This window comes from Rhinolophus sinicus, linkage group LG01, assembly GCF_036562045.2.
Source record: "Rhinolophus sinicus isolate RSC01 linkage group LG01, ASM3656204v1, whole genome shotgun sequence".
Lineage (NCBI taxonomy): Eukaryota > Metazoa > Chordata > Mammalia > Chiroptera > Rhinolophidae > Rhinolophus > Rhinolophus sinicus.
The window spans coordinates 115724394-115736895 of record NC_133751.1 but is presented as its reverse complement, the minus strand read 5'-3'; the positions used below and the strand labels follow the sequence as shown (position 1 = coordinate 115736895).

At 35.3% G+C, this 12502-nt stretch overlaps 1 pseudogene; it reads left to right on the top strand.

The window, feature by feature from the left end:
• Positions 1-12502, top strand: part of LOC109456959 (sorting nexin-19) — a 95395-nt pseudogene that overhangs the window by 67132 nt on the left and 15761 nt on the right.

Sequence of the window (12502 nt, the reverse complement as noted above, 5' to 3'; positions counted from 1 at the left end):
GGGAATGAGATAGGAAATGGGCTGTGACTTGTATGTAAAAAATAAACTATTGAATTGCCTTAAAAAACAAACAAACAAACAAAAACCCATCCTATTACAAAACCATGAAGGAGGTGGTATCCTCAACTTTTCTTTCAGTATTACATGTTCTCCAGCACCATTCTCCTGGCCTTGATTAATTGATTTAGGTTATTTCCTCTTTTCTGTCTCAACAGCAGAGAGTGGGGTTCTAATACATTGGTGGCTCTTGTTACATGTGCAGGTGTGTGATGCTTTCACCACATCATCACCACAGCTTGGTAGGCAGGTCTGAAATCAGGGGGAAGTGTGACTTGTAATCCAGAAAATTAATTGACTGGCTTTCATAGAATATTCACCATTTAGGGTTGATACCCATCGAAAAAAGACAAAGTCCAAAGTAATAAAAGAAATCAGTCAAGAGAACTATCGGAGCTGCTTGTTTAAGTCCCAAACAATAATCACAGGTGCTATATTAATAATGGATGTGAAATTTGACTTTTTAACAAAGGTTGCAGGTGATTCTAAATTCAGGCACAGTTAGGTACCACTGTGACAGCGAGCAGTTCTTACAGAGCAAATCATGGGTGATTTTAGTTTTCCATTTCGTAGGTAAGATGACAAAGGAGAAATAGGAACTAAGGCAAGAGGGTTATAATATTCTCACTGAGAAATTTAAAAAAAAAATGTGTAGCATACTGCCGTGTTTTTTCTTTAAGAAATGTATTTAAGAGAAACATAATCGTGCAGTGAAGCATTTGCTACCCTTAAAAAGAATGATGGGATAAGCATTTTTTGTACACGTCTCCTTTTACTCATACATGAATTTCTCTTAGGAGGCTTGATATGTCAGATCCAGGATTTGTTTATTTTCAACTATTGGGTATATTGTGAAAATTGTTGTCTAGGATGTCAGAAGCACATTTAAAATGTGAGTATTCATTGTTCTGCAGTTTTATCAGCATATAGTGTAGTCAGACTTAATTTTGTCATTATGGAAAGTGTCAAATGGTATCTTATGCTATTGGTTTACATTTCCCTGATTACTGCTGATGTAGACTTTTTTTTTTTTTTTGCTTATGTTTGTTAGAATTCAATTATTTGTGAACATCTTATTTATAATCTTTTGTCTCTATAGTTTCCTATTGATTTTAGAATTTTAATATAGTTAATATCAATATCTTTTACTACATATATTATTTTGATTATATACATTATATTATATAATTCATTTTGATTGTACACATCTTTTTCCACTTGATGGTTTTTCTTTAGATGTTTTATGCTGTAGTTTATATCAAAGAACTTTTAAACTTGAATGTAATCAGGTTTTGAATCTTCCTCTTTCAGATGTGTGCTTTTTCTGTCTCACTTAAGTAATATTTCACTAGGACCACAATACAGATACATTTTATTCATAGTTTAATACTTATTTAATATGTATATGTTTAATCTACATGAAACGTTGTTCATTATAATATGGAATATTAGTTCTAATTCATATTTATACATGTTTAGAACCACTTTCTAAACACCATTTATCGAATAGTTATTTCTTTCTTCAATTGTTTGATCCTCACTGGCATCTCAGTAACATATCAAATCCCTATGTATTGGTGGGTATGGTTCTGAGCTCTTTATTCTAATACTGTATTTTAACTTCTTCCCACCTTCCACTGAGACAAACATATTTTCTTAATATCTAGGGCTTCCCAAAAGTCCTAATGTCTCATTGAAAGAGACTCAGCTCCTCCTTCTTCCCTTCCCAAAGTCTCTTAACAATTCTTGAACATTTAAACATCCATGAGAATTTTAGGATCATAATATCAAGTTCTGTGATTAAATCCTGTTGAGATTTGGATTGGAATTTCATTACAGATTACTTGGAAAAAAATACTGTTTATAATCTTGCTTCTTCTAATGCATAGCTGCGGCATGTTGCATGTATATTTAGATCTTTTTTTTTCATGACTTTGAAAAAACAAAGAAACAAAAACTCCTAGAAGAAAATGTGTATTCTTTCCCTCTGTTTTGAAGCTGTTAATTGTATTATGACTGTGAAATACAAACAGTGGTCATGACTACTTGAGACTAAAGGAAAAAATAAAGGAGGAGAGGCTTTTTAAAATACAGATTGCTATAAAAGCACCTTTGCCCAAAATCTAGTTTACATCCTCCATAAGATTACTAGTCAACGGCTAAAGTTTTAGAATGGAAGCTATGAGGTCTCTGTTTGTATCTGTCTGTATGTTTATATATGTCTGTAGATATATCAGAGTGCCAAAAAAGTGTATACTAGTGGACACTTTGGTCAGCATTGCTCAAACAGTAGTTTACTGTAATCAGAAGTGTCTGGGAGCTGATGGTAACCACTTTGAGCACCTCTTGTAATTGCAGAAGTCAAATGTGACTTGTATTCATGTTGTGTTATCGGCATATATTGAGTATTACAATTTCAATACAGTTCTCCTTTCTTAAAATGTGTATACATTGTTTTTTGGCACCCTCTGTATATGACACATACGTAATATTTCTCTACCTCTGGAGGGTGTTGCCACAATTAATTTCTCAGGGAGCTCTGTTTAATTGGCTTAAAGTTAAACATGTCTTAATATCAAGAGTGTACTTATGTAAAACAACTTAATTTTCTTTCATCTGCTACAAGGACAACATTTTCTTGGACTATTGGTCTGTTCTTGGTAAGATTGTGAGCTTTTTTTAATTTACCTTTTGTGTACTATGCCTAGAAAACAAATATTCTGTGTTTTATCAAAATAACTTTCTGTACTTTATGTTGTCTTTATCAAGCCTTTGAGTATTAAAAAAAAAAAAAAAAAAACTGAGTCTTCTCTTTTAAAACAGTTAATTGATTTTAAAACTATATAACTTCCTATATTTGCCTTTGAAGTCTTTAATTGTCACTTTGGTTAAATAGATAATTAAATATTGTTTCACAATTATATGGAACTCAATTTAATCAAATATTTTAAAACCTTTTGATATTTTGATAAACTGTCTCAGAAGCAAATTCTAAATGAAGACTTGCTGACATTAAATTAACTTTCGGATTTTCCAAAGGGTTCCGACAACATCTGAATAGATTTGTTCTGTCTCCTTATAAAAGAGAGATATTAAATTGAGTAGCTTATTTTATATGTTAAATTGCATGGGAAACATTGTCAAGTAAGAAGTGAAGCTCAACTTTCTTTAGGGTGTATTTGTATGAGTTTCCTAAAATCTGATATGTACTGGTATATTGGTATCAGTCATAATTCTAGTTATTATTTTAAAATGTATGTATATCACAGAAACAACAAATTCTCTTGTCAATTGCACTATAATGAACTCCCATCAGGTCCTTAATTATGGCCATTTTAAGTCTTTTGTCATTTACAGACAGTTATTGTTTTGCTCTGGCACTTTTACAAAAATGTTCCTGCACAAGTGTTTTGTCTTCAAGGACATTCGTGTAATGACTCTGACAAGTACAGGTTTCTGATAACTATGGTCATTTTTCCTTCCCAGGAGAAGGGCAAAAATGGATTTTCAAGTTCTTCCCCAAGTCTGTCTACACAGCCCTACAATATGTCATGGCATGGGAGCCTGAGACCTGTCTCCGTTCTCTTTCCCCACATAAATAAAATGGCCAATTACATTCATGATATAATGTCGACATGTGAAGACTTGCCTCTGCTGCAGGATGCTGTATAGACTTTGCTGGAACATCTGCAATGAAGACGAGAATCAGTGACCTCACAGAAATTTAAGGCCTAGGCGCCACCATAATGTTTTGGAGAGACATTTGGTTGTGTAAGATACATTTTGTTCCAGAAGCTGTGATTGATAAGGTGCAAGTCTATCCAACTCCTAAGAATGTGAAAGAGCTGCAAGATTTTGTAGAGATTTGAGAGTTTTGGAGGACTATTAGTCCATCCCTGATGTCACCAGAGGTTCACAGGGATGACCAAGAAAGGACTCAACCCAGAGCAGTTGTGAACAGTTTCTTGTCTTTGCATGAGAAATAATTCAAGAGTCAGAGAGGCACAGGAAAGCACAGGAAGTTTATTGACATGAAAGTACACACTTGAGAGGAAAGTGCAGGTGAGCTCAGAGATTGAGTCACACAAAAGAAGTGCTGACCTGGGGTATTTATACTTCCCAGGGGCAAATTTTGGTAGTAACATCTCGTTCATGTGGTGCCTCATTTTCCTCCCAGGAGGTGGGATCTTTCGTTTACTGCTCTTTCTTCCTTATTTGGCACTTCTGGAACTGTCACAGTATCAGATGCATGATGGGAGTCGTAGTAACTGCCATATAAATGAGATTATAATAACACTATAATGAGCTAGAAGTTAGGTCCCAGTTAAGGGGATTAGCCTTGGCTGGATGAAATTGGTTCCTGTTCTTCTCTAGCTGCAGGTACTGGATACGGTCACTTGTTAGTTGTGTAACCAGTGAGGCTCCTTACATTGTATCCTGGAGGGAGTTGTCAATTTCCCTGGCTACCTTTCCTGCCTCACTTGCACTACCTGGTAAAGAAAGGACACACATGGGACTGGGGACTAAAGAAGCAAGCTGCATGGAGAAGATAAAAAATACTAGTAAAGCAGATTAACTGTGCACATTTCCCACACAGGGCTGCAATTTCAGTTAGATATGTCCGTGATTTTGGATGGTATGGGTTAAATGCTGTGGCAAAAGTAGAAGGGGATAGTATCCTTAGGATTTTGGTCTCAGTTATGGACTGGGGCAGAAATCCAATATACTCCCGTAGAGCAGCAGTTCTTGCTGTGTATACAGCATTCCTCCAGGTACAGCCTCTCATGGAGGAGCAGAATACATGGTAGGAACTTCCTTTGCTGTCAAGGACTGGGTTGAGAAAACGTTCCATCAATTCACCTCTGCCATGGCTCAAACTCCCACTTAAGTGGCATGCTTATTTGCACCAGAGGAGCATCCTGGCCTCCAGCCCATTGTCTCTAGAAATACAGTGGCACTAGTTCCTGTACAGTATGTACAGCTTCCAAATATCCTGGCCCTATCCCTGGGGTGTCCCTGTGGCCTGTAGAGAGGGAGTCTGGGGAAATTCCCACTAATGTCTGATATGTAGATTCCTGCAAACGGGAGGAAACCACAGCAGCCAGTGGGCTGAACTCAGCCATTTTGGCTGATCACTCATGAGCCTGGGCCCTTAACCCTTTGCGTTAACAGTTGGGCTATTCTGAAGGGATTAAACCCATAGTTTGGACAATGGGAGGCCAAGTGGTGGAAGATCATAAGGCCTTGTGGGGACAGGATATATGGAAAACCAGCTGGGTTTGCCTGCAAGTGCTTGAGGCAGTACTTACTGGTTACCATGTCTGGCTCATAAGACACTGACACCCCCTGGCAATTGGAAAGCTGATGCCCTAGCGCAGGTATATGCTCTAGCAACTGACCTCTCAGTAGATGCAGCAGATCAGATGCATAGAAGGAGTGGCCACCATAGCATCCAGGTGGGATGGCAGGTTGCCAAGGATGATGATTGCCCTTGAAATATAGTGCCTTGGTTAATGCAGTAACAGCATGTCCTGTGTATTCCAAATGATGCCCAACTACCAAAGGAGTCTGGGACCATCACAGGAGATCCCGAGTGATAAAGAGTGACAAATTGAATATAGTGGCCCCTTCCCTTTGAGTGAAGGTTCTAACTATGCACTGGTTTGTGTAGACATTGCATCTGATATACTTACGATTTCCTGTCTCTACGCAAACGGTGCTGTCACTATTAGGAGACTAGAGAAGCTGAGAACCATGTATATATACACTCATTGAATAGACTGTGATCAGGAGTCACATTTCAAAGGTCATAATATGCAATTCTGGCTAAAGAACGTGACACTGAGTGGAGGTTGTTTCTCTCCTATAATCCACAAGTGGCAGGGTTGGTAGAAAGAAAACATGGAACATTAAAGCAGCAGATTAAATTACCAACTGGTAAAATCACCTTGGCTGGGTAGACTGATACTGTCCCAGGCTTTAATACATTTGAATGATCAAACACTAGGGCCTGTAGCTTCATAAGCCATGCATGGGACATTTACTGAGACATCCAAACATGGAAAGGTTGGAAGTCACAAGAAACAGCCATTGCCACAATTCTCATTGAGGATCAGTGTGCTGGGCTGCTGAGGACACCAAGCCTCATCATGCCTGGGACGGTGTTACCTACCAGAACTGGCAATGAGATGTACCATCAGAATGGGTGAGTTACTTTTCACCCCTGGGTGAGGGGAAACTACTCAATCTCCACTGGTATCCTGTTGACCTGATACAAGCTGGAGCCGTTGAAATACACTCTGCCTGAAATGAAACAGGCACCATTAAAAGAAGGGGGAAATGGGAGTTCGGGTCTAGCATATCTCACCCCCCATCCATCTCCTGATGCCTGACAGTGTTGCCTCCCCTGACCAACATGTATGGTTTGCACACCATTGACACAAACATTTGGTGACCATCTATGTCTCCTCCATGGATCTGTAGGTCACTATAGCACACACATAGCCTTTACAAAATTCACCCAAGAAATCTTAAATGACAGCCAACAAAACCTGTCTTTACTGAACACTGAAATATCTCTATGAGAAAAGCTGCCCTCCAAAACAGGACGGCTGCGCACATTATTACGGCTTCATGAAGAGGCACCTGTGCCATTATCCCAACAGAATGTTGTGTGTTCATACCTGATGGGTCTGTTAATGCATCATTCTACTACATCACATGAGGACCCAAGTGAATATCCTGAGTGATCTGACCCCCAACCTAGGTACTTAATAAATCAGCTGTTCAGCTCATGGAGTTCTTGGTTTATCCATTCACCTACTAAATGGCATCTTGGTTGCTTCCAACTATTGGGGATTATGAATAAAACAGCTGTGTAACTATCCATGTGCAGGGCATTGTGTGGACATGTTTTCAACTCCTTTGGACAAAAACAAAGGAGTTCTATTGCTGGATCATACACCAAGAGTATGTTTAGTTTTGTAAGAAACCACCACAGTTTCTTCCAGAAGGCTTGCACCATTTTTCATTCCTACTAGCAATGCATAAGAGTTCCTGATGCTCCACATTCTTGCTAGCATTTGGCATTATCAGTGTTCAGATTTTGGTCATTCTAAAGGGTGTGTATTGGTATCGCAATCTTGTTTTAATTTGCATTTCCCTGATGATGTATCATGTGCAGCATCTTTTCTTATGCTTATTTGCTTTTTTAGATCTTTTGATGTGATGTTTGTTCACATCTTTGACTCATCTTTAAATCAGGTTGTTTTATTTCCTATTTCTTTCTTTCTTTGTTTAATCAGAAGATCATTTTCATTGGCTTTGCCTCTTATGAGATAAGGAGTATGTAATGGGAAATCAATTTTCAGCTTGTAAACCTTGGTCTATAACTGATCTTTAACATCAATAATGGTGTATTATCTACAGGCAAATAGGAATAATTTTAAATATTTCCATATTTACCATCTTCACTAAGGATTGGACATTTCTCTTAAAGTAAAATTTTCTGATGGTCACACATTGGCATATATATACATATTCTATTCTATGTGTATCTCTCGTTGCTTTATATGACATTCCTTTATAAGAGATACTTGATATTCTTCTTGCTCATGCCCTTTTAAAGCCATGATAGACTTTCTTATTATTTTAAAAGCTATATAACTTAGAATCTTTAAAAATTAGATGTCATTTGTGGTTCTATAAATTCTGAGGTAGCTTGAAAATGTCAAAATGTGTTTGCCATAACTGAAAAGACTGACATTAAAAACCACATGTTCCTTTCTCCACTAGATTGGTGAAATGAGTTTCTGTGCTCTATATAAACCTGGGACAACATATACTTACTTAATATAATCTTGAGTTATATCCATGAAGCATATTAACTTCTGAAGGATGACAAATTTCTCAAGTTTCTGTAAATGAGCTATTAACTGCCTTTTTAGGTTACCTTGAAACTCTGTAGAAATCATGCCCTGCATACAGAATGAACGCTAAAGAAAGAACAACTAAAGTGACAAATATACTAATGTTTTTTCCTGTTGAATTTCCCCATGAATCATAAAGAGTATTACTCTGCACAGATGCAGATTTGTGTCTGATACCTATGGAAAATATTGGTCTGAAACATACAGTTTGTCAGGCATTTATCTGTCAAATTTTGGTAAGATATTTAATATATTCATAGATCTATATTTATTGAGGAGTATAGGTATACTCCTTTTTGAATGTTTACATCCAGTAAGAAGGGAATGTCAAACTATCATTTTTTTAAATTGAGACATAATTGATATATACAATTATATTAGTTTCAGGTGTACCACATAATGTTTTGATATATGTATATATCAAATGGTCGCCAAAATAAGTCTCGTTAACATCCATCACTACACATACTTAAAAATGTTCTTATTGTGATGAGAACATTTAAAATCTACTCTTTTAGAAATTTTCATTTATATAATAATGCTATTATTATTTTGTTTATATTACATTACCATGAATAATTTAATTTATAACTGGAAGTTCGTACATTTTAGCTCCTTTTACCCTTTTCACTCATTTCACCCACCTCCCCCACCACACACACACACACACACACACACACACACCACTTTTGGCAACCACCATTCTGTTCATCTGTTCTCTGAATCTATGAGGGTTTTTTTTGTTTTGTTTTTTATTTTATGTGTAAATATAAGTCCGATGATACAGGCTTTGCTTTTCTCTGCCTGATGTATTTCATGTATTTCACTTAGCACTATGTCCTCAAGATCCATCCACGTTGTTGCAAATGGCAAGATTTTGTTCTTTTTAATGGCTCAATTACATATATCATATTTTCTTTATTCATCAATCCATTGGTGGACACTTAGACTGTTTCCATACCATGGCTATTGTAATTAATGTTGCAGTGAACATTGGGGTGCATATATCTTTTCAAATTACTGTTTCTTATTTCATCAAATAAATACCCAAAACTGGAATTGCTAAATCATATAGTAGCTTAGTTTTAATTATTTGAGGCACCTCCATACTGTTGTCCATATTGGTTACACCAAATTACATTTTCACCAATAGTAAACAGGGGTTCCCTTTTCTCACATCCTTACCAACTTTTGTTATTCTTTGTCTTTTTTAAAGTTAGCCCCTCTAACAGATACGAGTTAATATCTTATTGTGGATTTGATTTGCATTTCCATGATGGTTAGTGATGTTGACCACCTTTACATGTACCTGTTCACCATCTGTTAGTCTGCTTTGGAAAATTATCTATTCAGACCCTCTGCTCATTTATAATTGGATTGTTTTTCTATTGATTTATATGAGTTCTTTATATATTTTTAGATTAAACCGTTTTCAGATACATGATTTGAAAATATTTTCTTCCATTCAATAGTTTGTGTTTTCATTTTGTTGATGGTTTCCTTTGCTCCGCAGAAGTCCTTTTAGTTTGATGTAATCCATCTTGCTTATTTTTCCTTTTGGTACCTTTTCTTTTGGTGTAAAACCCAAAAAATCATTGCCAAGACTGATATAAAAAAGCTTACTGCCTATGTTTTCTTACAGGAGTTTTATGATTTCAGGTCTTACATCGGTGATCCATTTTGACTTAGTTTCTGTGTATAGTATTAAAGAGTGGCCCAGTTTTATTTTTTAGCATGTGACTCTACAGGTTTCCCAACATCCTTGGTTGAAGAGACAACTCTGTTCTTATGCATTCTTGGAACTTTTTTAGTAAATTAACTTGGCAGATATGCTTGGGTTTATTTCTGAGCTCTCTGTTTTATTTCACGGATAGGTTTGTTTTCAGGCCAATCCCATACTACTTTGATTGCTATAGCTTTGTGATATAGTTTGAAATCAGGGAGTTTGATACCTCCAGCTTTGTTCTGTTTTTCTTAAGATCATTTTGGCTATTCCAGTACTTTTGTGGTTCCGTAAAATTTTATAATTGTGTGTTCTATTTCTTTATAAAATGTCATTGCAATTTTAATAGGGATTATATTAAATTTATATATTGTTTGGATAGTATAGATATTTTGACAATATTAATGCTCCCAAGCCATAAGCATGAAATATCTTTCCATTTACTAAAGGCTTGACCATTTCTTTCATCAACATAATATCGTTTTAGACATAAAGATCTTTCACCTGCTTGGTTAAATTTATCCCTATGTATTTTAATATTTTTAATACAATTGTAAATGGGATTATTTGATTAATTTACCTTTCTCATAGTTTGTTACTACTGTTTAGAAATTGAACACATTTTTATAATTGATTATGTATTCTGCAATTTTACTGAATTTCTTTATTATTATTATTATTATTACTATTATTATTATTTTGGTGGAGTCTTTACTTTTTTCTACATATAATAATCTGCCTATAGTGACAGTGTTATATTTTACTTTCCAATTTCTTTTTCTCGCCTAATTGCTCTGGCTAAGACATCCATTACTATGTTGAAGTGGGAATCCTTGTTTCCACCTGATCATAGAGGAAATGTCTTCAACTTTTCACCACTGAATATGATGTTAACTGTCGGCTTGTAATATATGGCCTTTATTATGTTGAGGTATGTTCCCTCTTTATCCACTTTGTTGAGAGTTTTTATCATAAATGAACGTTGAACTTTGTCAAATGCTATCTATCATCTATCTATCTATCTATCTATCTATCTATCTATCTATCTATCTATCTATCTACCATCTATCTATACATATATATCCATTGAGATGATCATATTAAATGGGTGCAAAAGTAATTGCAGTTTAAAAGGTTAAAAATAATTGCAAAAACCGCAATTACTTTTGCACCAACCTAATATGATTTTTATCCTTCATTTTGTTAATGTGATATATCACATTTATTGATTTGTAGATGTTGAATCATCTTTGCTTCCCTGGAACAAATCCCACTTGATCATGGTGTATGATACTTTTCATGTATTGTTGAATTTGGTTTGCTAATAGTTTGTTCATTTTCTTGTGTTGAGATTTATAAGTTCTTGTATATTTTGGAAAATAAACTTTTATCAGATATATCTTCGCAAATAGTTTCTCCCAGTCTGTGGTTTATCTTTTCACTTTCTTGACAGCACTTTTGCAATGCAGAAATTTTTAATTTGAATGAAGTCCAACTCATCTTTTATTTCTTTCATGAATTTTACCTTTGATATTGTATCTAAAAAGCCATCACCAAAACCAGAGTCATCTAGTTTTTCTCCTATGTTATTTTCTATGAATTTTATAGTTTTGAATTTTACATTTAGGTCTGTGATATATTTTGAGTAAATTTTGTGAATGGTGATAAGGTCTGTATCTAGTTACCTTTCTGTCATATAATGTCTAGTTGTTCCAGTACCATTTGTTGAAAAAAAACTATATTTTCTTCATTGCGTTGCCCTTTCCTCTTTGTCAAAAATAATTAACTATATATCTGTGCGCCTACTTTGGGCTGTATATTCTATGCCATTGAGGTGTTTGTCTCCCCCACTCCCCCCCAGTACCACATTGTCTTGATACCATAGTTTTAAAAAAGTCTTGAAGTAGGGTAGAATAGTATTCTAATTTTGTTTTTCTGTTTCAATATTGTATTGTTTATTTTGGGCTTTTTCTTCCCATATAACCTTTAAGATCAGTTTGTTGATATCCACAAGATAACTTGTTGAGATTTTGATTAAGATTGCATGGAATTTATAAATCAAGTTGGGAAAAACTGACATCTTGAGAATATTCAGTCTTCCTATCCTTAGACATGAAAAATTACCTTATTTATTTCTTTAATATTTTATTAGAGCTTCATACTTTTCCTCATGTAGATATTTTATATGTTTTGTTATATTTATACAAAAACATTATATGTTTTAGGTGCTGATATAAATGGTATTGTGTTTTTAATTTTAGTTTCCACTTGTTCATGAAAATTAATTATTTTACATATAGTTTTAAATAGAGAAGAGAGTGGGCTCTCCCATAAAGATAAGCCAAGAAAAGGCATCCTCTCTTTGCAGATTCAGAAGGAAGACATTTGAATGCATGATCAACATCACTGACAATAACCATCTTTTATTTTGGGGCATATTCATAATTCTTTGACGACCTTAATCAAATGGATTTACTACTCATTATATCAGCACCCATTCTTCTATCCTGGCGTTCTATGGTTGTATGATTCCATAAATATCTGTGAGGAATTGTGTTTTCAAAGAGTCATGTTAGTTTTAAACAATAAAACTTAAGGGTAGCCACTGCACCATGGTGACCTCCACCAAACCTATAGATAGATGAACTAGCTATTTGGATTTTGTTCTGTGCTTGGAAGCTACCTGAGCAGATGAGGTGATGATTAAATAGCCTCACACTGATGATGGCTTCCTGATATACTTCGTAGTGAATATCAATATGTATGCACTTGTCCCACCAACCTCTGTCTCTCC